A 27,227-nucleotide genomic window follows, 5' to 3' on the forward strand; every position below is an offset into this window, starting at 1 on the left:
CGCTGTCCCGGGTGTCGTTCCTCTCAGGTGCCCCGCCGGGAAACTTCCCTCTGCCCGGCCTGGGGACGGGCGGCGGGAGCCCCGTGGCGCTGCGCTCCGGGTCCGATCGGGGTCACCCGTGCGGCTCAGCTCCCGCACCCCTCCGTCCCCAGGGATCCCGTGGGGTCCGGCCAGGCGATGCGATGGGGGGGACGCCCCCTTGCAGCCCCCGCCGGGGATGCCGAGCGTGCCCGGCGGTGCAAGGCGAACATATGCCCCGAGGCGCCGAGCAGCCAGACATGCCGCTGGTTTTCTTTTATTTTTTCCCCCAAAAAGAAAGAAAAGGAGGCGGAGGAGAAAGAACAAGCGAGCCCACCCGCCGGCCCCCCTCGTTAGCTAAGGTGCCTTTATGCTGGAAGAAAGGGCAGATGTGCCTATTGTTCGCCCATTAACAATAACGAACCACGCCGGGCAGAGTGCGGCGTGTGCGCGGCGCTGAGCGGCGGGAGGGACGGGCCGAGCCGAGCCGAGCCGCGGGAGAGCCGCGGGGCCGCAGCCGGGCGGCCCCGGGCCGGCGGCACACAAAGGCCGCTGCCGCTTCCCCCCGCTCCGCCGTCGGGGCCCGCGGTTGTTCCCGGCGCCCCGCGGAGCCGCGTGCCCCCCACATCGCCCCGCCGAGGCTCTAGGACAGCAAGCGGGTCCCCGCAGCGCTGGGACTCAGGCCGGGACCTGGGTGTCTTTTCCACGGAGAGGGGGATAGGGCTTGAGCACCTGTCCTGGCAAAGCCCCGGAGCGAGGGCAAACTGCTTCGCCCCGCGGGACCAGGTCTATGACGGGGGCTGGGGGCTGTCACCGTCCCTGCGCTCCGCCGAAAGCTCCAAGGCCCCTTCCCTGGTGAGGGCCAGGAGTTCGCTTCCAGCGGGCCACCCGCCCCACGGGGAACGCAGGCGGCAGGAAGAGGGATGGGAGTTGTCCTAGGGCAGAGTCCCCGTGGGATAGAGCTGAAATCAAACCCCAGGGTTATTTTTCCCGGAGCTATTGCCCTAACTTTATGAGCAAGGCCTGTGGAGATTCCCCTCAGTAAGAGGAGGAGGGCACTGCTCGGAAGACCACAGGGCCTCGCCGTTCAACGGTTCCTCGAGGCAGCGAGACCCCTCGCCCCGCACTGTGAGCCCAAAGCACCGCAGCAGCGGCCGAAACGAGGGCCGCGGAGGGGCCTCGGCACGGAGCCCCGTCGTCCGAGCCAGGCCTGGCCCCGCTTCTGCCCTGCTGCCCCTCCACAACGCCCGCGAGACGAGGTGTGTCCCTGCCGCGGGGTGCGGGCATGGGGACCGTGGCGCACCCCGAAACGTCCGGCCCGTCCTCCTCTCAGCCCACCTCGCAGCCCAGCACGGCGAGACCCAGAGGGGCATCCTTTGCCTCCTCGCCGCTGCCTCTCGCCCATGCACCGGGTACGTATCCTCGTGGGCTGCTCACGGGGGACCGTGCCCGAGGAGCTCGGCGTGGGGGCTGGCCATGTGCGTGGCTGCGTGTGCACAGTCTGCGTGTGCCTGCGGTCGGTGAGCTAAAACAAAACACCAGACACCGGGCAGGCTCGCAGGAAACTTCTAAAATCACAACTGTCTTCTGTTTTGTGCAACTGTGTTGCGTGGACGGCCCTAGAAGAGAGTATACTTTTTCCTTGTATAAATTCAGAATTTCCACAGTGGGTTTATATATTTCCCCCAACTAACACACACACACGCTTGTAAGAATTCAGAGTCACTGAAGCCCGTTTCCGAAATAAATCCATCGCTCAGAGCTGTTCAGGGAGCTTCTCTGTATTTTATTTTTCGCTAAAAAAACTCCCCACATACAGAACCCGCACAGTTCCTACCGCTCCAGACACCCCCATCCTAAACGGTTTCACAGTTCTCTGAATTTTTGTAACGTTAACGTTAACAGTGTCTCCATTTCTGATAGCGAGGGATAGATAAGGAAAGGTGTATCTGCGAAAGAAGAAAAAACAGACCTGAAACATAGTCAATGATCTCGGAAAATGTTTAGGATAAAATAAAATAAAATTATCGAGAGCATTTCGAGACCGAAATGAACGGCTATGATTGTTTCCCAAGCCAACGCAAGTTGATGTCACGGATCTAATCGAAACGTTGTCAGCTTCTTCATTATCAATATCTGTACACAATTTACAGTTTAATTAAAAATATTTCATCTCCGCGCCTTTAGCGATTAGTTATCAAAGCAAACATCATAGCGAATATGTTACTCCCTCGAGTTTTTAGGAAATTGCAGCATAAAATTTTTCTTCAAGAAAGGAATACAAACCCGACCCCAAGCAATTTGGAGAGTTCTGTGACGCGCCGTCCCGCCGTCGGAGTTCAATCTCTAACCTTAGAAAAGGGTGGCCGTAGAAACGCACCCATCTCTCCCCAGCCCTAAGTGCATCTTTTATTTTTAAAACATTTTTTCCGGTTACTCTAGGAGGACTCCACGAAGGAGCGGCCCTGGTGCGCAAAAGCCGCAAGCGCGGAGGACAGCGCAGGAGCCCGGGCCCGACGGCGCCCGGTCCCGTCTCGGCTGCAGAGAGCCCTGGGACCTCGCGATGGGCTCGCAGGGGCCCGGGGCCGGGAAGGAGAGGCCGGCACACCGCTCCGCAGCCTCAGCTCCGCGCCGTCGGGGGTGCCCGTCCGTGGGCTCCCCTCAGCGCGGACCCCGGCACGGTTCCCCCGCGGAGCCTCCCGCCCCACTGGCGGAGGGGGAGCGCCGGGGAGAGCTCATTTCGGTGCGCTAATCAATTACTGCTTGTGCAGTCAAGTACCATATATTTAACAGAATAATCGTTACCGCCCTTAAGTCTTTATTTGATCAGCAGATACTCGGAGCGGACTTAAAACGCAACTTTGCTTGTTTGAATTGCGTGGCGTGTGTGTGCTTTTTAAATCCGAGCTAATGACACCATGAAACGGCCGTAATCTCCCGCCTGACGCCAGCAAACACAGCGCGGGCACTGGGGCCCGCCCGACGGGGCGGCCCGGCCCGGGGCAGCGACCACAGTGCGCTGCACCCGACCGGACGAAGTTGGTTTTCTTTTTAATTATTTATTTTTATTATATTTTTCTATGTAATTTTTTTTTTTTTAATGGCGTGTGAGGGGGCTGCTGCCGCCCGCGCCCTCCCGCGCCTCCTGCGCGGTGACAGCTTGCGGCACCGGGTCCCCTCGCACGGGGAGCGTGTCAAAGGTGACGCTCGAAGGCTCCCAAAGCCAACAGCTGCCGGGGGGGATTAACTTTTCCAGACTTTCCCCTGTCGAGCTTCTTGGAAACTTGCTTGGCGACAAAAACATATACATCTGTCGGGGGCAGGCAGAGAACAGAGGGCTGCGCCGGCCGGGGCAGGCGGGGGAGGGCCCGGCTTTCAGGGGAAGCTGCGGCGCGGCGGGGGCTCGCTGCGGGTGCCCGCCCGGGGGGGGTCCCGGTTTTCCCCCTCCCGCAGCCCTCGCCCCCGGACCCGGACTTCTGCCCGAGGGGAACTGCGTGGAGCCTGGGGGTCGGCAGCGCGGTCGCTGGACTTGCTCGGTGGTGGCCCCCACCACCTGCCCAAGGGCTCTGGGCTCCCCGCTTTTTCCCTCTGGAGCTCCCCAGGGCGGGGGTCTGGCCGGCTGGGGACGCGGGGCTGGAAGCGGGCAGCGAGCGAGCCCCGCGGGCTGCAGGGCGCTGCCCGGCCGAGTCGCCGCGGTCCCTCTGCAGCCGCGTTCTCTCGCACCCCCCGGAGCAAACCGCAGCGCTTGTTAATGAAGGAACTTATGGAAGATTGCAAAACACCGTAAATAATTTAGCATTGTATTTCAGGAAAAAAAAATAGCTTTCTTAAATCATCTCCTCAATATAACTTGCAGACTTACAGTATGGTCCTGGTAAGTCTAAATTTTTAAAGTAGCAATATTCAAAGAGACAGAGATGTCTGTATTAATTATTTATCCGCTGGTGCCTTCCTTCGTTTCTAACTTATTATTAATTAGGCGCCTCTAGTCTTTCGCAGAGAGCTCCACAGAGCCAGTTGCAGCTTTAAATATGAATTAAAAGCAAATCCAAGGTACTGTAATGCGAAAATTATTCCGTGTCTTCTATGGCAGAGATGAATAGCTGCGCAGATCAATACTGTGAAGCTATGCTCCAAACGACAGGGTTATTGATAGCTTATATTAATGATGTTAATGATGGAAAAAGGAAAACAAGAACCCGACCAACTTATAAACTTTTTATCTGCTGAAACCCCGCAATCAAGCGGACAGGAGCATGAATTAAGGGGGCTGGAGATAATAAGAACATTATTTATGAAACCGGATAAATGACTTCTGATAGTTTGATGCGTTTGAACTCTACACTGCCGCCTTCTCGGAGGCAGGCTGGGACCAGCCGAGCGCTCCCCCCGCCAGGGCGGCCCTTCGGCCCCAGGGGAGTGCGAGGTCCACGCACAATCCACGCGTGACCCAGGCGGAGAGGGCCGCATAGGTCTGCAACCCCAGGATTGCTTTAAGTCCTGGGAAACCCTCAGGAAAACACTCTCGGGGTGCGAAGGACGTGCTTCTCGCGGGCACCAGCGCCATCCCAGCCCGGCCAGGGGCCCGCGGAAACCTTCTCCGCGACAGGGATGGCCTCGCTCCTCGGCCAGGCAGAGTTGGGAGTAACGGGAGGGAGGAGAAAAGGAAAGAGCCGCATTCCTCCTCCCCGGGCAGCCGCCGCCCGCGACGTGCCCCGGACACGCGGGGCCGGGCCGAGCCTTCCCGCCTGTGGAGCGTGTGTGTGCGGGCAGTACCTGCTGCCGTCGGGGACCGAGGCCCTTCCCGCGCCAGGACGCGGCTGCCCTGGCCCTCCCTCCCCGCATCGGCTCTGCCCCGGGAGGGGTGCGGGGGCTCCTGTCCTCTCCGCTGCCCCTCGCCCACGCGGACACGCCTTGGTACCCCGAGACAGAAGTAATCCTTGAGGTCACAGCGGCTCGGGCTGTCCAAACCCACGGACGGTGACATAATAGGGATCAAAAGCGCTTTGGTGAACGCTATTCATCTGGGTTATTATTTAGGGAAAGGTGCTATTAAATCCCTGCCGAGTGCCCAGAGGTGATGCTCTGCCAGCGCCCCGGGAAGGGCACCTGCCCGCGCAGGCAGCACGTGGCCCCGAGTTAGCAATTAAGGCAGGGACATGTTTTAATCTGGCAGCGCTGCTCACAGTGCCCTGGGTTCCTCGGCTGAGGTCTTTATTAGTTACATGTATGAGCGAATATACTGGCTCACCTTTTTTTTTTTTTTTTTTTTTTTTTTTTTTTGCTTTTTCCCCCTTCTGCGGATGCCAGACCGAGGGCTCTGTAAACTGTTCCTCGCTGTAATTATTCGTATTCGACATTTAGGCATGCAATGCTCTCTCTGTGCCTGTCCTAGCGCATTTTATAAAACTCTTTGTCTACATGCCGTCTCGGATATACATGATCAATCTCATAGATAATTTTTATTCATACTTTAAAAACCTGCTGCTATAAGAAGTACTTTTTTTTAAAAAAAATTGTAATTATTATTTTAAAAAACAGCTTCCGCCAGGAGAAAGTCGCACTTGTTTCCAAAAACAATTCACAGCAGATAGTGTAGATATCACTTAATTCCTACAGAAATCAATGTGAAAATTAGATTTATTGGCTACTTACATTGTTAAAAATGACAAAGTGCTCCCTTTTATTTTCATAAAACCACAGAAGACCGAAATCATTTAATAAAGAATCCACCTAGTTTAATTTCACTGTAGGTCTCTTGCATCGAAACCAATTCTTCGAGCCTTTCCCTCATAAACCTGCCTTCCATTCTAGTATTAAGGGCAAAAATAATATTCTCAAAGAGAGTTAAAGTAGTAGCATTTGTTTGATCCCTGAAAAACATTTCACGCCGTTAGCCGAAAGAGATCGTGTAAATAAAACAGGATCCACGGTTTTAAACCGTTCGGTGTTCTCTATTAGCCCCAATGGTTTGATGATTTCTATTTGAATTTTTTGAAAAAAACAAAACGCCCCTTTAAAAAAATATTTATTTAGTGTATTTAAAAAAAAAAAAAAGGAAGAAAGAAGAAGAGAGAGAAGGACCTCCTGGCCGCCAGCGCTGCCGGGGTAGGTGGCGGCCGAGGCAGTGCGGGGCCGGCGGCGCGGCCGCTTCTCCTCCCGCTACTTGTTGGGTTTCGCTGCGAGGGAACGAAAGCGGCGGGCAGGGCCGGCGGGCAGCCCCCCACCCGCGGGCAGCCCCCTGCACATCGGCCCGGGCCCGGCCCGGTGCGCCCCGTCGGGCGCGGGGCAAACTGGGGGTGCGCTGCCTTCCCCCAGGGCTCACTGCCCTCCGCTCGCCAGGAGCAGTGCGGGGACAGCGCTGCTGGCCCCGACAACGGGCCGGGCAGGGGCCGGGCCGGAGGGCAGGAGCCGCGGCCAGGCAGGGCCCGCGGGGCCCGGGCTGTGCCTGCCCTCCCGCCCTGCCCGCTACGCGGCCGCGCAGCACCGCACCTAAAGCCGCCGGGATTTAGGATCCGCGCCCCGGCATTGGAGAGAGCGTCGATAAAATTCTGCGTATCAAATGAGCAATCATTTGTTGTGGTTACGTGTTGGGTAATGAAAGATGTTAGCAGGATCAATAAAAATGAAAACACTTTTACTTACATCTTGAATTACTGTTTTAAGGAGTGAGCTGTGGTGATGCAACAAACCAGAGAAAGATCTACAACCATCAAATGTCCTCAAATGAAATCAAAATGAACGCGTGTCACCCTTAGGCTCACCCCCGGCCCCCGCCCGAAAGCTCTCCCTACTCGCGCACCCCCCGAGAGGGCTGAGGACCCCTCCGGCCGGCCCGGGGCCGGGCCCAGCTCCGCTCGGCGGAGTCATCCCACCACGTCGGTTTATTTCTATTTCGGAAGAAAAACTCTGCTATATTCGGGGGTGTCTAAAGGTCAAATAACAGGTCGTAGCCCGAGGCAAACGGGAATTTTAGAGGGACGAGGAGCCAGCCAGCTCCACGGCATCCTAAAAGCTTTCCCTCAGCTGCCGCTAAATAATAAAATATCTACGCATCTCCATCGTTTATTCCCGCGTACAGCGACCCGGCAGGCACACGCTCGGGAATCCGTGCAGCGCCCGAACCTGCAGAGGAACCTGCTCGAAATCGATCCCCCAGCCCGCCATGGCCGTCGCTCCGCTGACTTATCCCAACCGAAATAAAAGCGGGGCCCCGATTAGCAGAAAATTATCGGGGAGATCTATTTCGGGGTGAATTCACGGTGAATTTAGCAAGAAAGAGCCCCAAACATGGAGGCTGGCAGAGCTCCGGGGACCGCTCCCGCGGGCAGCGGCCGCATCCCCGCGCCGGGGCTGCGCGGCGGCGGAGCGGGCGCGGGGCTGGCGGGGCGGGCGGCCAGGGCGGCTCCTCGCGGCCCCTACGCGCGGCCGCGGCCGCTGCTCCGCGGGCGCGGAGGCGCCGGACGAAGTCTCTCCCTCCCCCGCCCTGCGCGCACCCCGCTCCGCGGGCGCGGGGGAGGCCGCACGGCCCCCGCTCCCTCCCCGCCACCGCCGCCGCTCCGCGCCCCGCCCCGCCCCGCCCGCCGGCCCCTCCGCCCGCGCCGTGCCCCGCTGGGCACGCTTACCCCCGCCGTCCGCCGCACGCCGCCGGGACGGGCATCCGCTGCCTCCTAGATTTGCCCCCTAGGAGGAAAAAACTCAAAATAATAATAGTAAAAAAAAAAAAAATCATCTATCTGCATAATTTCAGCTGAGAACGAGAGGAAGAAAAAGAAGAAGAAGAAAAAAAAAAAAAAACCAAAACCAAAAAGGCAACCGCCGCGGCTGCCACGCCAGTCCCGTTAAAAAAAAAAAATAAAGCACCAAACCCTCATAAGGTGTAGGAGAGATCTTTTATTGGACCAACTTAAACGCAAGAATTTACAGCCAGAATTACACGATCTTCATCAGCCCAACAGGCACCAGAGGCAGAGGCACAGGCAGCAATTTGTGTATTCCCTGGGTCTGCAGGAGATGAGATGGTTTTGGTGGAGGAAGGGGGTGGGAGAGAGGACAGACCCTCTTTCCCCCCAAAGAGCCTCAGTTTGTGGCTCAGGTAAAAATAAAAATAGGAAAAAGGAAAAAAAAACACAACGAAAAATCTCTTCAGTGCCCCATTTTACTCCATCTTTAAGTCCAGTCCAGGATCAATTCTTTCCCTTACATCCCCAGTCACAAACCAACAGCTTCCAGCTAAATCTTTTAAAGGTTAAAAGGAACAAAAATAGAAATAATAATCAAGGGTTTTTTCTTCTCCTCCTGCTTGTAGGACAGCGCATTTTGGTCAGTCTAGCCTTGCATTTAGGGATGCTACTTGCATTTGAATAGCTGCCTGGCTGGTTATGGATCGGGAGGCTATGAGAGGAATCAGTATGCAAATTGTTTCAGTTACAATCGAAGGGTTCGATCTGGAGAAGGTGCCTGAGCGGAAGTCGCTGTCAGCCAGCGGTGCATTAGGCTGCCATTGCCTCTGCCGTCTGGGCCTGCTCTCCCTTTCCCTCACCCTTTTTTATGCTTGTGTACAGGTTTCTCCGGCGGTAATTAAAACATACACACAAATCAGGGGCTGCTGCATATCACGTTGGTGCCTTTTGCAGGCTGCGGGCACAGGGAGAGGGGGAGTGGAGAGAATATATCGCCATGCTGCTGGGGTTATTATTATGCAGCAAGGGTGAGGCGATCAGTGAAATAAAACATTTATAAATGGTTTCGTGCTTACAGTAGGAGAGGTGGGCCGGGGGGGCCGCCCAGGCGCTGATCACACAGTGCAGGCTGCAAATCGATAACCCTTTCCTTGTAATCCCAGTAATTGTGGGAATCACGGCTCTCTGTTAAAGGGACAGTGGACTGCAGTGGGGGGTGTGGGGGCTGCGCTTGCAAAGGCCCTGTCCCCCAAGGGCCCACCCTGGCCTCCCTAGCTCTGCCTGGAAGGCAGCTGGCAAGGGGCAGGGGCAGGCTCTGGCCCCACTGACCACCATTTCCACAGCCCCCTTTACAGTTACAGTAAGGCCCCTTCTGTCACCTGTGGCATCCTCCACCCAGGGCAGGACATGTCCAGCACCCCTGGTTGAATGCAAGGAGGGGAGAGAGAGCAGCCCCCGGGGGTGCTCTGTACCTGTCAGATCCCCATGAATCCAGTGATGTTTTGTTGTGTGGCAGAGAAATGAGAAGGACTGGTGAAGTCTTGGTTGGAATCAGCCTGGTGTGAGCCACCCCTGGTCCTGGGGTGCCCTCGGGACAGCACCCCAAGCCCAGCTCTGCCCACTGCCCCGTGTCCCCCAGGTGTGTAGCTGCGGGGCCGAGGTGCCCGGCAGCCTCCAGGGCGGCCGGTGAGGGGGGTGCATGGGCAGGAGCGCCGGGGGCATGGGGCCCTGCTCCTGCCCTCTCCCTGCCGCTGACCATCTGTCATTCAATTAGGGCTGGGAGGCAGCTGAGGGGCTGGGGGGAGTGGGGCTGGGGGTCAGCGACCCCGCGCACAACGGCCTGCTGCCTCGCCGACGAGAAGAAGTTCAAATGTTAAATGCTCTCCGGCCCCGGCTTATCCAGGGCACTCGCCTTTGGAGGCAGTGCAGGGGTGAAGGGCATCAGTCATTAGCACTTAGATTTCAGCTCCGAGGCTGACCCTGCCTTCTGTTGGGGGATTTTGGCCTGAAAAGCCTTAACCCTTCCAGGGCAGCCCACACTCCTCTCCGGCCCCCACGTGGGCAGCCCCAGGCTACAGGGGAGGCTGCGGGAGCAGCCTGGCCAGGCAGCGCCAGCCTGAGGCTGCCCCCCGGCCAGGTGGGTTTGGGCGAGAGGAGGGATCCCCGCAGCCCTGCCCACAGCCGGCCTCTTCCCTGACCCCGCCGAAGGGGTGAGCCAGGGCAACAAGTCAGTGCCAGCAGGGAGCCACGCTGTGGCCCCGTGCTGGAGGAAGCACACACGACCTGCCCACCCACGGCTGCACTTCCTGCAGGGTGCCTGACACCCCCTCTCCTTCTTACAAACAGACCAGAACAAATTGATGAATTGAGCTTCCACTATGCTAATTTGGACATTATAAATATTTAACTATCAACCCTAGCAGCCAGCCAGAGAGGGCTCCTCTCTCCTTTACATGCCACTTAATCTAAAGTAAATGTTTGTCCCAGAAGTGGCTAGGGCAATCTGGGCATCTCATTCCCTGCCCCTTCCTCCCTCAGGGGAGCCATGTGGGTCCAAAAGGGGATCTTGTCATATTTGACTCACTTCACAGAGTCTCCCTGCTGGCCTGCCTCCTTGTTTTGGGTGTGTTAAGAAGCTAACCTGAGGCAGAGATTGAACTGAGGCACTGTTCTGACTAGGAGGATTCTGACACTGTGCTTCAAATCAGACAGGTCTCTGACCACATCACCCAACACTGGGGCTGCTCTGCCTGGAGCAGATTTCACATGTATCCAGAGGTGGAGAGACTCCTGACTCAGGATCAAGGCAAAGAAGAATGAGTTACCATGCTCTTTCGATAGAAACACGCTCCTCTGTGTCATGCAAACCCACAACATCTATAACTTCAGTAGGATGACACCTATCAAGAGACCCCATGGCCTTCATTTTGAGGACAGATTATATACCCCTCGTGATATCAGCATTTGATATATTTGATAGATTTTCATGTTTGATATACTTACCGTTAGCTGCTGAAGGGGAGCAATTTTCTGTTTCAAGATGGGAGCACATCACAAGTGTTTGTTAATGATTTCAGAGCTTTGTTTTTCTGAAGGGCTTGAGCAGCTGTTTGAAACTCTTGGCTGTAGCAGTTTTGCAAGTTATTCACCTTAAAGGCAAAAGAAAATGTCACTCAGAGTGGTGCAGGGGTCTGTGGGGCTTCAAACAGCTCAGCTGGGGCTTGGTCTGGTATTTTTAAAGCATTTGTGTGGCAGCTGTGCCACTCACATGAAGCAGCAGGTCTTGGGAAGTTGCCTTTCTGTTTCTGAGCTCTGTCAATTTGCTAATGAGAAGCTTATGATATCTGTTACTTATGCTGACTCTGTCTCTCACCTGCTGGCTAAAAGTGAAGTTCTGCTCTAAGGAAGAGTGCCCTGGTTCTTTGGTACATTGCTGCAGTGGACACCATGTGCCACTGTACAGCCAGAGCTCACAGTCCCTCGTGGCAACCCCTGACTAAGCACAGAGCATGGCATGATAAAATAAAGGCTCAAACTGTGCCAGGTGTGTCAAGAAAATACGGAAATATGGGGTTTCATTACCTGAGCACGCACAGTGACATCAACCCCTACATTAAAATACACACAAAACCAGGAAACAATACCTTGCCTGTAAATTTGTGTGACTTCCCTCACACCCTCATCCCCCAATTATTTAGAAACACAGAGAATGTTGGTGGTTTTTTGTGCTGTCTTGCTCTCCTTTGCCTGAGACAAGCTGGCAGCAGGCTGGTAGGGTCCTGGTAGAAGGGAGGGTCCAGCCCATCAGGCTGTAAAAGCAGGCTAGGTGCTGCACTGGAGATGTGAAACACTAGTTTCTTTGCTATAGGGTCAGATATTGGATTATCAGCAAAAGTTGATCCCAGTCACATGGCAGATCTTACATTTGCTGTCATAAAATCTATCATTATTTAATAGGCATGGAAATCAAATTCTTCTGCGGACTATGAAGGAAGAATCTTTTAAAAATGTCTGTTTACCACAACAGACAACATATCGATCATCAGTTTTGAGATCTCTCAGACAATTCAGAGATGTGTGTGCACACAAGCTGGCAGCTTGCTTTGCTGTGTTCACTGCCCAAAATCAAATCCCACTAAATGCCACACACTCAGCTTTCTGATCAGGTACATTTTAAATTCTTTAAAGACTGCTGTTTTGTTAAAGACAAATACTAAGGAAATTACATAGTATCAACCTGCCTCTAGTGATGCTCACAGGTACACACAGTGAGGAGATACACTCCTGTCTTTTGCCACAAGAAAAACTGCCTTCTCTGGATGAAGCTCACCTAGTATTTACCGCTGTGAACAGCCTCATCTATTTTGGCAGCAGAAAGGGGCTGATCTTATCCTGACTTGAGTCAACACAAATTTTTTCCCTGGTATTAGGGTCACTGGGATGGTTAGAAGGTGGACCAGGTTGCTTTTTTCTTTGCAAAGTCTACAAGCAGTGTATCCATCCCTCAGTCTCCCCATTTCTGCCTTGTGGTCCCTGGATGGGAGCTGTGGGATGAAATTGAAAGGAAAAGTTGCAATGCTGGTGTGGGGCATGTAGGAGCTCCAGCAGGTTACAGCACCATCCCACACCTGGACTCCTCCAGCTGGTGACAGAGCTGTGCCTGCCCCTCCTCTGTGCCCTGGTGAGGTAGTTCGAGTCATGACAAAGGGCTCTCCTGGGTAAGGACTATTAACTGCAGGTGAGTTGTGATTTGCACCAGATTTCCTGATAGAGACAGTAACCCATTTCTCATGGATTGCAATAGAGTATTTGTAGATGTGTTTTTCCAAGTCCCTGTTTGTGGACACCCCAGGGCACTCCACGAGCTGCCACGGCTCCATGGTCCCCAGGCTGAGCCTGCTCTGTCCCTGGCAGCCAGTGGCACCTCTGTGACACCCAGCACTGAGGAGAGAGGAGGGGGAGCGAGCACCCTAAAGCCCTCTAGCTTTAGAACTAGCACAGTCTTTAATCTGCACATATTTTAAGGTGTGGGGATCCCATAAATCCTTCCACATCTGGGATCGCTTGTAATGGCCAGTGTCAGGAGTTTACAGAAGAGCTTTCCTAAGATCTAGTGCCCAGAATCAATAGCAGCTGCAATTCCAGGCAGGGGGATAGGCCGAATCCCAATTTGATTCTCAGGTGTTTTCAATTGTATTTCCAGCAAAAAATTATTGTTGTTAAGTGATTCCTCTGGTCTGGTTGTGCCTTTTGAAGTTGCCTTTATTTCTTTGAGCTCAGATTCCTTGAGATCCTCTAGGTGCTCTGTCCTCAAACTCGCATGTATCTAATAAACCTGACAGCTTCCCAGCAGATGTCTCCATCTTCTCCATTTTCTCCTTTATTGAGGAGACAGACTTCACTGGAGAGTGCATCTTAGCTAGTGTGGCCAAGGCAGGCTCCTTAGAGAGCTCCTAGAGACCCAAGTCATCTACTCCAGCCATGGAGGAGCAAGGGGACCTTGCCTGGCAAGGCAGGGTTTGAAACACCCTGCAGCTCACACTCCATTCTCCATTTTCTGCCTTGCCCTTGTTTTGTGCTCTGACACCATCAGCTCCCATCCGACTGGAAGCATTCATGCTGCTGTGGGGTGAATTTTTTTAGGTTTCAGCCACTCCACTTTCCCATGGGGAATGCCCCTCCTCATTAACATTGTTACCATTCCTGTTTGTGCAAGCGCTGCCTGGGAGCACCAGGAAAATGGAGTTTGGAGAAAAGGGCTCTGTTTTTCAGTGTTTGGCCTGGGTCACAGCATGCTGGCCAGGATTGCTGACTGGACTCTGTCCTCTCCATGAAGCCCTTCTGGGTCTGTGCTAAATCACGAGCAAGTTTGGGCCAGACTTCCCGTGGCTGTCCCAGTTTGCTCTGAAGTGCCTACATCTGAATTCCTTGTGGGTGGAAAAAAGGAACATGGAGGTGATGGGCAGCATCTGTAATAGGAAATTGCTGTCTGCAGATGTGTATGTGAAGGAAAGCCTATGTCAGACAATGGTATCAAGGGATAAATTCCACAAGTGAGTGAATCCATCTGAGTGTAAGACACAGGTTGTGCATTTTCCTCAAGAAGGAGCTGAACAGCTTCAAGGATATCAATCCATTTTATGAATGACGTGGTTTCCGTAGCACTGCCCATGCTTACTCAGTAGGAGAGAAGACAACAGGCAAATAAACAGATGTTTGGCTCATCTTGGACTAGGTTTTGACCTTACTCCTTTTGCATTTAGGTGGAGCTATGCTGGTAGTTTTGCTTGAGTAAAGAGTTTGATTACATTCCTCTCTTGAAGAAGAAATGTGAGAGTGTCCAAGCTGAAACACCTTCTAGAAAATGCAACCTTCTCTCCTGGCTGGCTCTGCAGGTGGGTAGTGTGCAGTGGGAGATGCTCCAGCTCTTTTAAAACGAGCCTTTGTCCATTGAATACAATGGAGAGAAGCTTGTTACCACCCCTAAGTATAGAAATTTCTCCCGCCTTTTCTTTGCACAAACGGAAATCTGATTGCTCCTTCTAATCTTCCCCTGTACACCTGGTGTTGCAGTGACCAGTGACAATGTGGCCCTGATAAAGACTTCAAGAGTGGACCTATTATCTATATCCCAGAAACGCTCCGATCATGTGGGAATAGTTAAAGGTAAGAAAATATATAACAGGTCATCTGTCTTTCAGCTCTAGTCAGCTCAGAGGTGGAAGCAGATTGACGCAGCTGGGTGCAGCCATCCCGCTGGAGCCTGCAAATGCCGGCCAGCAGAGCTGCAGCAGGCACAGAGCACAGCCTGTGCAGTTCCCTGGGAAGCTGTTTGTCCGCGGGGGGTTGGCTGTCAGCTTTGGGGCAGCCAAAGCACTGAAGCTGCTTGCTTGCCGAGCCCACTCTGATGAGATAGTGAGACTCAAAGCTGAGTGTGGTTCTCTGTCCTGTAGGCACGTGGGGTGACTTGACCTTTTGTTGATCCAGCTGCCCCTGCAGCCCCAGCACTGCGCTGAGGCCAGTGCTTGCTGGCAGAGGCAGGGAGCTGGCTGGCACCTGGGGGCAAGGGATCTTGGGCGAATGAGGCAATGCAGACCCTCCCTGCCACCCGGCCCTGATGCTGGGGAAGAAGCTGGATGCTGAGACCTGCAAGCCTGTACACTGCTCTCTGGGTATTTGCTCATACACAGTATTGTTGTGGGCAGGGTGTAACCCCTGGCCTCTAGTGCAGATGGCTGCATGAAAACAATTAATCTTTTGGAGAGCAGTGAGTGGAAACATTAGTGCCTCGACCCCTAACACAGGTGAGCATCACTGCCCAACATGAAGGCCTGTGTGCATAGGGAGCTTTTGCTGACTGCAAGCTTTCGGAGGCTTGTGAATCTGCAAGAGAAGGTAGAGAAGGATGGAGAAATGGAGTCAGGGATGCAGACAAGCATTGCACTCTCCTGGACAAGCACTGGGGCAGGAGCCTCGAGGAAAGCCAGTGAGCCCCTACGGGTGTGGGCTGGCCAAGGGGCTGGGAGAGGTGGGCAGCAAATACCCCTTGCTCTTATTCGTGCCGTGGAAAAGGGAGCATGACATGGCTCTTTGCTCCTGGCAGATAACCTGGAAGCCATCTAACAAATACCCCAGCTTCACCTATTTCTTATCCCAGGGGGAATCAACCATCTGCAGTTTTGCTGGCTGTGCTGGACAGGAAGGCATAGTTCATTAGCAATTTATACGTTCAGTTTGTCTCCTAAAATGGATCTTTCCAGCAGCAGGGATGTGTCATTTCCCTGTTGAGATGCTCCTGCTTTCACAGTGGTGACTCCCAAGCCAATCACTCTCAGTTTGAGCTGGAGTTACCAGCGTATGTAAATGACATAAATAAGCTGCAGGAGTGGGGTCATGTAACTGTTTTGTTAGGTTCTGCCCTGTCAGTCCTATGTCATGGATCCTGACAGAATATTAACATGTTTGCATATGTAAATGTGTTAAAGAGAGCATCAGCTGAGGGAATACATTAAACCCAGTCGTCCTTCCAAGTTGATTTAATCTGACAGCACCTCCATCAAAAAAATAAAAAGCATCAGTTTTCCCTTTGTGACTTGATGTACAGTAATTAGCTTGTTAGAGCAGGAAACACCTCCTTTCATAATTGATTTTGCACCCCTTTTACTTGGATATCTCTGACAAGCTGTTTCTTTTTCCCCAAGGACACCATCAGTACTTCCCATGTGTTTGGAATTTCATGAATGTGAATAATGAATATGATTTATCCCTCCCACACTCCCATGCACAGATAATATATGTAGCCAATTTGTGAACTGGACCTTGCATCAGAAGGATTGGTGTCAAAGTATTAATAGTGCAGTGACCAACTGTGCACAGGAATTGGGGCCCAGCTAAGCAGTGATTTTTCTGGGCTTCAGAGAGGTGGGAATGGGGTGAGCCCTGTGTTTGTCACAGGGGAGGAAAAAAAAAAGAATGAAGATTTTCTGAATGGTCCTGTGTATCTAAGTTAGCATGCCAAATTGGTTGCTTATTACAGCTGGCACAGTGCCTTAGCAGGCTAATGTGTTAATAATGTGTAATGTTTCTCTTAGGCAATGGCACCACTCTTCATTAGCGCGTCTCAAGCCCTGTCACTGTTGCTTAGCTCGACATTTTGTTTCTGATGTTCGAGTGAGGGTATTTGAAATCAGGGTTTCAGATCTGCTAATACATGTCACACACTCTTTAAAAATGGATTTTAAAAGGGCCTCAATAATTTTATGGCTACTAATAACATTTGTAGCTATGTGAGCTAAGCTAATGATAAGAGTAATCAAATTTCATGTTTCACGGCATAAAATGAGCAACTGTAGGGGTCAGGAAGGTATTCACTCCCTGCCCTCCTCCCCTGGGAACCACTGTCTTTTCCGGTTGGTTCAGTAGATGAGCAGTGTTTGGGATGTGAAACAGCACAGTGCTGCAGGGAAGTTCAGGGTCTCACACTGTACAGAGCAAGGATCTTATTTATAAGCATCAGAATTCTGGTTTCCCTTAGCAAATGGAGCAAAACATTTGAATGATACATTTGTTTTACACTAATTATATCCCACGCTGGCATCAAATATATGAAGTTGAGCCGCCCAATTTTTGTGGCTGTTTGCTCAAGTTCCCTAAATTTGACATATGAGCCTCATATTTCTGAGTGGCCTCAGCTCGGCCAGGTAATCCATATTCTAATTTTTCAATCAATGAGGGTGCTTGTTCAGGCTTTCCTCAAATTTCTATGTTTTCACTCTCTCTATTAGCAAGTTTGTTTAGGGCATTTCTTCAGCACTGAGAATAACTGCGAATGGCATCCGAGGGAGCCTGGAGTCACCAGCAAACACCTTCCTTGGCAGGTACCACCACAGGGCCACAGTGGGATTTGGCAAGGCAACAACTTGTTTAACTGATGTCTGGTTTTGATAAAGACTTTCAGTCCCTTGTTTAGCCAAATAGCGCCTAGAGCACTTTCCAGCACCCATACTTTTAGTGTGATGTGTTTTTTAAAACCTTTTAGTGCATTGTGCCAGTGATGCAGTGATGAGCCTAAAAGGCCTCACTTAACACAACGTGTAATAAACCAGATTGTGCTGAATAAAAAAATCCAGCACAGACAGTCAAAAAGCTCTCTGTGTTTTTTAAGCAGAAAACCAGCTTTAATAATTAAAAAAAAATAAAGATATATTTTCCAGAAAACCTTGGCATCAGGCTTTGCCAAGAGTATTTTTTTAAGGCTTGGAGTAGATTGCCATAAGGGGGCTTCCTGGTACATCAGGGAACACAATGGGAAAGGCTGAAGTTAAAGACCCTTTAATTGAGGCCTTCAGAATGGTAAGTATAACACTTCATTGCTCTGTTTAGGGGATTTTGAGTATCTCTACCATCAAGGCTACATTTGTCTGTAGGATTAATCACTTTTTGATCCAGAGGGTTTAAGACAGACAGCTTACTAGGAATGTGCTGCATGGCTCTCCCAGGCTGGCAATTAGCTTTGTTTTTTTCATATTGTCTTGTTTATTATGCTCTTCTTCATCTCTTTTTTTTTTTTTCTGACCATCATGTTAATATACTAATTGATTTTTAATCCATTTTAATTCTATTTTTAGCTGTGCTTTTGGGGGATTTTTTTAACAGAGGACTTTTATTAAAATCTCTGTGTCAAATACAGAACAAGAAAAACTCCTGCTGCTGAGCAGAGAACAGGTCTGTACATAGATGACACTGCAAAGAAATCCTTGGAGAAACTCAAAGACATATTTTTGCTCTATTTTAGGGCTTTATCTCAAGACTTTCTGAGGTTCTCCTGCTCGTTGGAAAAATCATCAAGTATCTGAATGATGCCCAGTACCACTTAACTTGAACACAAACAGGCTTCTTTGGGACATCGTTTGTACCTCACATGAAAGAACAAAATGTGTCACTGGAGCTGTGTGTGTCCACTCAGGAAGCTGTCCCCTGCTCTCGACAGGCTGTTTTCTCCTACATATCACTGGCCCTGAATGGCAGAGAAAACACATAACCCTGTGCCCATACTCCTAGTCCTTTATGGGCTAGCACAGAAGGTGCAGGATGTCTTTATTTCCTCCTCACGTGTGCTGTTTGAATGGAGGGGTCAAGCAGGGAGGGGTTCCTGAGCTCTAGACCAAAAATGTCCATCAAGACTGTGGCTGGGAGGTATCCATGTGCAGTTCTCACATGGGATTACACTTGTATGGGACCTGTGAGCTGTCAGCAAATAACACAGCACTTGGCAAAGCCCCCCCAGACCTGGCAGCTTGCTTTGTGGTTGGAACCAACCCAAATGTCCTTGAGCGCTACCTAAGGGCTCGGATCTTTTCTATTTCCAGATGAGGCTTTACCCTGAATCTGCTGGGTGGCCTTGGTTAAGCAAGTTCACTGCTCTGCATCCACTTCCCGCTTGGGAACCTACGGGAAGGATGCTGACCACTTTTATACAGCATTTTTTTATACCCTGAGGACAAGCACAATCTCAGGACTGCACATTGTTGTGTAGAACAGCGCTCAGTTGATGTAACTACAGCATACCAAGCCAAAGCTTATTGAAATACATGGGACTGCAATGAAATGACTTTGGTCAGTTTTGGATCAGATGCTCAAAGCTGTAAAATTTGTTTTGACCTTCTGACATCTCCAGTGTGAAGTTACTAGCACAGTCAGAGCTGGATGCAGCACGAGCCACGCTTTTCTGTCACAGGCAGTTTGTCTTCCTTTTTCCTGGCTCTTCTTTTAATAAATGTAACTTTTTCTCCTATGGCTCAGGCATTGTGTTGAACCACCCCGACAAATGTTCTCAGGTTTTTAAAATATTCGGTATTAAAGAGATCAGGCCAGATGTGTTCTGCTGCCTTCATCACTCTAGGTTGTGTACTCTGTGTTGAAATGATTATTGTCATCACCCGGTGAAAGGCAGCTGATGAAAGACTCTCTCTCCCTCTGATGAGCTATCTATCCGCCCCTGCCCAGTGCAGAGTGCACAGGTTTTGTTTTTGAATGATATATTGCTGTGTCAAAGTGGCTTATGTGCTGCTTAAACTTATGCTGGTGAATGATAGAGAGTATGTATTAAACAATCTCACTGCAATGGGAGCTGTATTTTCTCATCTCCATCTTTGGGAGCACCAAAGCCAACCCCCCCCTCCATGAGCCCGGCAGGGACTCCTGGACAGGATGTCTGGGTACATCTGCCTTCACACTGGACATTTTCAAAGGAATACAATTGGATACCAACCATTTTAAGTCTTTCTAGAGGACACAATTGTCCTTTTTTCCCCACCCTATTCTGTTGATGAAGGAAACTGTTCTACATAACACATTTTGAAATGTTTTGGGTTTGGGTACCTTTCCCATAAAACCTTTTCTGTTCTCAAGTAGCGTAGCTTTTGTTTTCCCACTTGTCCCCCTTTTACTCCACTTTAATCCTATTTTTTCCAATTCTTTGCAAGGTTCAGCAACAATAGCTAAGAAGGGATAGAAGAAGAGGAAGCTGTAATATTTCTATTGTGAGACTATTGCCAAATTCCCAAATCATCTCCCAAGGAAAGGTTTGATGAACAAAATGTATTAAAACCACCATTTTGCCTTGAAAATGTTTTGAATGGAAAATTCAATTTTCAAAGCCTTCCACACTTCCACAGTCCTCCAGTGTATCTGGTGAATTCCAGCATTGCTGAGCAGAGCCCATAACATGAATAAGACCTTTCCAAACAACTGAGAATAATTAAAAAACCCAAAGTGCAGACATTTTCCCCGTGTAGTGACACAATCAAATACTTAACCAAAAATAATGTAATGAAAAGTCTAGGTCACAAAATGGAGTACTTCAGCCTGGAAAAACAGTTTTCTGACCTTCTGGATTTCCTCTATCAGAGCACTACCATGCAGTGAGCAAACCCTATTTCTTACAACAAAGAAATTTAGCAATCTGCGAGGCTGTGTCACCTTGCTGGCAGAAACACTGAGCGGCAATAGTGCTGAAAGTCAACACTAATAGCTGACACCAAATTAAACTGCCAGAGTTTGTGTGATGTAGTTCTGTCACCCTTTGACACATTTGATGTGAATTCAGAGGCTTCTGCTGTAAACTCATCAGCAGAGCTCATGACGCATCATCTTTACATATCTGTCCATCCACATTTGTCAGCAAACCGTGAGCCTCAAATGACTCCAGCCATTGGGATATAGATTGCTTTACCTTCAAGTATAGTAAATAGAGTGTTTTAACACTTGTGATACCCTCAGCTCCAGCTTTTAACTGACAGAGCCTTGTTAGCTGCACTTCAGCCTTTCTGTGTCCATGCTGAACATGGTGATTGATGAGGGCTGATTATGGCAGTGGGGTGGCCCATCCCTTCTTAACCTGTGGCTCAAATCATCTCCAGTTTGCCCATGCAGAAGAGCAGCAGGCACACTCCTAAGTGTCTTCATGAAGTGCCTGATTGAAAGGCCACAGCCAATTAGGTTGAGCTGAAATGGACACTTGCAGGATGTCTTTGCCTCTCAATTTACCGTGTGGTGCCTGCAGAGAGCAGGCATTAAAAAAGTGCTGATAGTCCTCACGTCTGCTTCACCCAACAGCTCTCAAACTCGGGGCTGGTGTTTCAGCCCAGGAAACATGGCAGGGTGGCTGTGCCCTCACTTCACGGCCTTGGACTAGGAATGGCCTCAGCAACCTGGGGGTCAGATGCTGGTGCAGCACACAGTGCTCACAAATGCATGTCATGCTGTTGAGGTGGTTGTTCACTAATGACAAATAGATAACCTCCCCCCCAAATAACATGGCATTTCAAAACACGAACAACCCTCCATGTGTATTTCTCCCTGGGCAATCTGAAAGGGATTTCTAATGTTTATTTTTCTGTAAACCATTTAGTATTTCTTCAGTTTCAGACTGATGTCTTTGGTTAAGAGTTCCTAGTTTTCCAACTAATTTTGGACTTACTGGGGTGTCCTCAGAAGGCAGCAGGGGTCTCCTCAGATGCTGGTGTGTGTGTGAGCGCTGGACTTGATATGATGGTCTGAGCAAATGCTGAAGAGACTCACCAGATCTGTGCCATGCTTGTGTCTCCCCTATGGACAAGAAAGGAAAAGGGAATGCACTTTCTGTTTATGTCTCCATGGTATTTAACCCATGTGTAAACTTCCATAGCATCTTATTTGCCACATATTGCCCCAGTAGGTTTAATATCATGAGTAATTTTCTTCCACTGACTAGCTTTGCTATCAGTGTAAATTACCACGGTGAGAAAACTGTATTTAGGCTCACAGGAGCAAAAAACAGACCAAGAACAATAAATCTGATTTTTTTTTATAAGTCTATTTTAACATACAGTTTAAAATACTAGCTTCATAAGGTAGTATGCATGCAACCATTCTTATTCAAGTGTGAGCTATAACAGAGTGGGAATAGAAACATGATACCCTACAAGAAAAACCACTCTATTTTCACCCTGTGTCTCCAAATCTCCTGCTTATATAGTACTGGTGTAAAAACATTGCTTGGTGTCCCAGGTTCCAATAACCCTTTGCACCGCTAAAATTGTTTCCAAAATATGGTAATAGAAGATTACACTTGCTCTGGAAAATTCTAAACTCTGTAAATTTGTAAAAAAATTGGGAAACAAGTATAAGCTTTAAAAATATTTCCCATCAACTGCCATTGCTGCTTTGTGACCTGCTTCATTTGGAAACTGCCGTGGAGTGCCATGGTGGAAGCAGTTCGAGATCTCAGACCCAGCACCTGGGATTTAATTTGACACCCTGAACATCACACTCTTGTCCTCTGGAAATGTCTTTCCCTGTTAGGATTCATCTGCAAGAACTGAGTACAGCATTAAAACACAATTTGGAAACAGACAATTCTTTCCTTGGCGTGGAGCTGCTCCCATTCCGGGTGCCTCAGGAACACCTGAGTGGCCAGGAAGGGCCTGAGTGGCCAAAGTGATGCAGCTGAGAGATAGAGCCAAAACCAGCACCAGCCTTCAGCCCACTGTGTCTTGGGGCATCTGGGGCTCACTCCACGTGCAAAGGGGATTGCAATGGAAATGCCGACAGCTCTTCATAATTATATCACCTAGATACCTCTGTAATTACTGTACAGAGACTTCTGGCATGCAAAAAATATTAGGGTGCATCTTGTGCCTGCCTTCTTTGATCTGCCTGTGTGGCAAAGCTCCCAAGGACAGGAAATCATCGCTTCTCCTCACGTGTTTTAAAACAACTAGTTGTGCTCTCAGCAGTTTGCAGTTACTTACTAGCAGCACTGCCAGTTGGATTAATTCAGTGCTTACTTCAATTTCCAGATTTCCTGTTAATAGACTGTAGAGTCCTGATGCCCAATGCAAGGTGCTCTATGGACTAGAGCTGTCTCTGCAGTGTCCCAGGGAGGAGAAACATTAAACCTGCACCTACAGAAACTATTTATAAATGCACCTGACTTTGGCTTTTGTGTCATGTCATCACTGGGACCAGGGCTGTTTGTCCTTTCTTGCACCTTCCAGGTTGCCAGCAGGGAAATGTAATTCCCTGTCTGCAAAGGGGCTTGTCCCACCTCCTGTATTTGGCACCTTCTGAAGTAACAAACAGTATAAGTCTTATGAGTACATTTTATGGCACTCTTGATCAGGTGAAGGTTTAAATCAGATGAGTTAAAATGGATCCTGAGAAGCAAAGCAGCCATTTCTGACATTACCTGGCCTATGGCCAGTACACCACAGCATTCCTGCAAATACATTGCTCATATGAGCAATAACTACCTGGAGATAACACTACACGACAAGCAAAAACACAGCAACTAAAAACCATGGGTGCAGTAAAGGGTACAACTCATGTGAGGCAGGCAGTGGTGACCAGGGAAGTGATGAGGCCCAGGGAGGTGTTCTCCACTCAGCCTACAGCTCTCAGTGTGGTAACTTTGTGCTGCATTTTCTTCTCTTTGGATGCAGTCTCCTACCCAGACTGCAGCAGCCCAGTAACATATCTCACACCAAGCCATGAGGTAACCGAACTCAGGGTGGTGCCCAGCCAGGACCAGGTGGGTTGTGTGCACGACAGATGGAGGGCTTCACAGCCTTGTCAGAGAAATATTTAAACAAAGTAATTTAAATAAGTTGTCTGGATAATTAGATATCGTAGCACCCTCTTCTGGCTCTCTGCATTCCCTGGATTGTGGCCACCTCTCTCCTTTGAGACCATTTGGCTCACATGGGTTTGCTGTTCACGGTTTTGGACTTGCATCGGTCCCAGTCCTCTCCCACTTTCTAGAACCACATGACTTTCTAAGAGAACCACTTTTCAAACTTGTGTTTCTCACACTAAGTCCCTTCACAATTAACCTTTTTGTGCAACTTTTTTAGAGCAAAATCTCCTTTCTTATTTTTTCAGTTGGTGACCACGGGAAAAAAAACCCTGACTTTGCACATTTTGTACAGTTCTGACTGTACTGCTATGAAGAGAGTTACTGCAAACCCATGAAACCAGAGGGAGATCCTGTGTGAGGAGCAGGGACTGCCACAGCTGGCAGAGTGGCCTCAGGGACCAGCAGAGTGGGGAGGGCCCTGCCACCCTCAGTGCTGCCACTAAGGCAGTTGGGGGCCAGTTTTGGGAGATGCTGCTCCCTCTCCTACACCCTCACTGTGAACCCAGAAACAAGCAATTGTAATTCATAATATGGGTGTGCAAAATTTTCTCTAAGAGCTAATTAACTGTGAGGGCTAATATTTCTGATTTAGGGTCCACGAATGTCATTATAGCATTATAAAATAAACTCTAGAAAAATAATGCACTTTTAAAATAAAACATTGCTTTCCTTTTACCCAGTAGGTTAAAGTACTTTGTTCCATGGTACCAGCTTTAAATTTTTCATGTCATGGTGAAAAGGAATTTTTTAATTATAATTTTAATGCATTTGACCATATTTCGTTATGATACATTTTGAACCCAACTTGTAAAGGTGTCAGAAGGAAATATGTCTATTCCATAGAAATATCTGAACCATAAGAACACAGCTGAAATAACATAGTGCTTTTAAAGGAGCCAATTATTTATTTCAACTGATATTACATCTGTCATTAGCACATGTGAAATATTTGTTGTATTATTAGGAAAGTTTCAAATTCTACAGTTTCAAAGCTCTCAGAATTTACAGGAACACAAGGTACCAAGTTATGGCTCCTCTGAAGCAGTTCTGGTGGCAAAAATCATCCTTAAATCCATTTTAACTACTTTCCCTTGCTTTCCCCTTCAGGTGACAAAGCCACCCCCCCATGCCCTGCACCACCCCACATTCTTCACTTTATTCCCTCGGGGCACTGAGCAGGTCAAACACTGTGTAAGTGGAAAGGGGATTATCTTTGCTTTGCAGGCTTAGCAGCTGAAGAGCAGAAATCATCACCACATCCCACTAGCAGCCAGCTGGGAGAGGGGCTGGGAGGTGTAGGAGGAAGGTGCTATCAGCACCCCGGGTAGCAGAGGGGCTCGTTGAGGGTCTCTGCTTGCATGGGGGCATTGTGGCCTCCCTGGGACACACATGGCAGCTGTTTGCCTGGGTGCTGCTGCCGTGGCTTTGTGTGCTTTGAGCCCAGCCAGGTCACAGACACTGGGCCTTGGGTTCATGGACTGTCATTTGACTCGTTTTTAGTGCCAAGACTGTGTGTGGGCAGAGAACACAGCAGCCAGGCTGAGCAGTTTTCCAAAGACCACTGAGGTGACTGCTCTGCAGCATTGCCCCTGCCAGCATGCACCTCTCATGATTGTGGGCTGCAGGTTGGGCTGCCTACTTGGAGCTGAAAACACTTGGCAGATGTTACCTGTACTAAACTCTGTGGATTTGTTGAAGCTGCAGCTTTGCTTTGTCTGTCTTGGCCCCACTCCTATAGAATGACCCATGTCTCTCCTCACTCTCCTTGCGAAGGCAGCAAAACTGTTGAAGTTATTTTTTTCCATTTTGGCTGCCTGGCTCAATCTATGGGGCTTAAAAACCCACTTAAATCACAGCATACTCATAGATCAGTGATAGCAGCACCACTGCTCTGACAGCAGCAGATCACAGTGAGTGTACCGAGGGGACATACGTGCAGCACCCAAGAAAAATGTTTTTCTATCGGGGATGCTCTGAAGCTGTGAATGAAAACACAGCTTCATCACCCTCCTGAGCACAGAGTTAGTGGGAAAAACTGCTTAGATGCTTGGCAGTCAGACAAGAGAGTGCCTCTTGGAGAGCAAAAGAGGAAAGGATCAGGATGGATATGATGAGGTTTTGATCAGCACAAGTAAAGAATTATCAGTAGCTTCTTCAGCTATGAGAAAAAAGAGGATTGCAGACGATATTACAGATTTAGATCTTCCTTTGTTATTTATACCATGAAACTTGGGTCTCCCTCAACCCTAAGCTAAATAAGAAGTCTCTGATACTTGGTATTTCCTTAACACTTTCTGTGCCAAGCTCCTCAAGACTCCTAAAAAACATCTCTTCGAAGCAGGACTCAGAGGTAGTACTTACTCAGACCTTTGGCTTAGTACTGGTGCTCACTCAGCCCAAATCACTCCTCAGCCCTTTTCGGTGGCTGCTTTTTGGTGGCAGCTTTTTGGCATATCTTGCTGATAACTCAGTATAGCTTATACACCTAATATGTCTAATCGGGTTGCTTTTCTCAACTGTCTCCCTCAAAATGGTTTAATGCAGGCATTTTTTGACATTTCTGCCTCAAATTTCCCCCTCCACCTTTATACCACTCAGTTTATACCTCCCTGCCGGGTGTGTGAGCCCCAGAAGCCAGTGCTGGAGGAGCACAGCTGATGGGAGGCTGCTGCCTTAATAAAAGCAGCAACAGCCTCCAGAAGCCCAACACTTTCTCCCTTTCAAGCAAACATCTCTTTCCCCATTTATGGTGGACCAAAGGTCGACGATAGCAGCTCTGCTGCTTCCAGGGCTCTGCTGAAATTTTATGCCCTGGAATTGCTGTCAAGTTTAATGTTCGCATTTTATATAATGAAATAGCAATTGTTCCAGCTCTGCAACCTGCATGAAATCACACTGAAAAGACCGAAAATTTCAGGTGAATTTTCACAAACTGCTGAAACCTTCAGCCAGTGGCCTTACATTGGATTAAAAGCAGAGGTAAGCAGTATTTACTCGGGAAACTGAGCACCCGACATACCTGGAGAATTCTTTCTGAACCTAATATCAATGTATTTGAGAGGAAACCATCAGAATATTTACCCTTTTGTACAGCTTCATCGACCTTTTCTTACAACCTCTTGTTAGTTTTTCCCTTTACAGGTTTTGGTATAGATCCTTGGGTTATAAGTCTGCGGTTCTCTGACACGTTAGTGCTTTGTAGAAAGGAAGGTCTCTCTGTTTTACACTTTTAAAATACAAAACCTCAAAATGATTGCCTCTTCAGTAGTATTTTTACATAACCATGGTCTCATTGGTGAAACTCTCATTGACTGCAATGGTTACAAAAACCATGTTTGAACTTTAAGGAGAAAACGTTATGCTTAAGGGTGACAGTGATGTTCCCAGTACCTTCAAATCTGGTAGAGCCAGTGGTTTACCTAAATGCCAAACATATGTCCCTTTCGGTAAACGAGTCATAACTTGGGGTTGCCTGGAGGCCCCTCTGAAACACCTGAGGACAATTTCCAGCATTTACAAAGCCAACTCAGAGCTGATGGGTTGCTTCACAGTTCTTATGCATAGTTCATTTTATAATTGCTGTGAGCAGTCCCAGAGAAGCCTGCTCTTCACTCTGGTGGGAGAAGCTGCACCCTAAGGTCTAGCTACATTTCCAGATCTTAACATTTTAATTCATTCCCCTTCTGGCAAGTGGAAACTGGGATAAGCCTAAAGGCACAGGGTGTAGCTGTGATGCTGAAGCAGAGATGATGAGTAGAAGAGTTACCTTTGGTCCTTCTGAATTCACTTGCATGCCCACAGCAGTGCTGGGGGTCACAGGTTCACCAAACCCACTGCAGAGCTGTGCCTAA

At 49.4% G+C, this 27,227-nt stretch overlaps 1 long non-coding RNA gene across 2 annotated transcripts; it reads right to left on the reverse strand.

Annotated features, from left to right (window-relative positions):
• Nucleotides 1–1,582: 1,582 nt before the first annotated feature.
• On the reverse strand, nucleotides 1,583–21,302 carry LOC108492534. Of its 2 annotated transcripts, XR_001873133.1 has the most exons (4): nucleotides 21,181–21,302; nucleotides 10,704–10,849; nucleotides 7,644–7,701; nucleotides 1,583–1,967 (listed from the first exon to the last, which is right to left on the reverse strand). It is a non-coding gene; the product is annotated as an uncharacterized LOC108492534 (long non-coding RNA). The 2 variants fall into 2 exon arrangements; XR_001873132.1 differs by lacking the exons at nucleotides 1,583–1,967; nucleotides 7,644–7,701 and adding an exon at nucleotides 7,910–8,022.
• Nucleotides 21,303–27,227: the final 5,925 nt, after the last annotated feature.

This window comes from Lepidothrix coronata, unplaced genomic scaffold (assembly GCF_001604755.1).
Source record: "Lepidothrix coronata isolate B3197 unplaced genomic scaffold, Lepidothrix_coronata-1.0 Scaffold11, whole genome shotgun sequence".
In the NCBI taxonomy this organism is placed as follows: domain Eukaryota; kingdom Metazoa; phylum Chordata; class Aves; order Passeriformes; family Pipridae; genus Lepidothrix; species Lepidothrix coronata.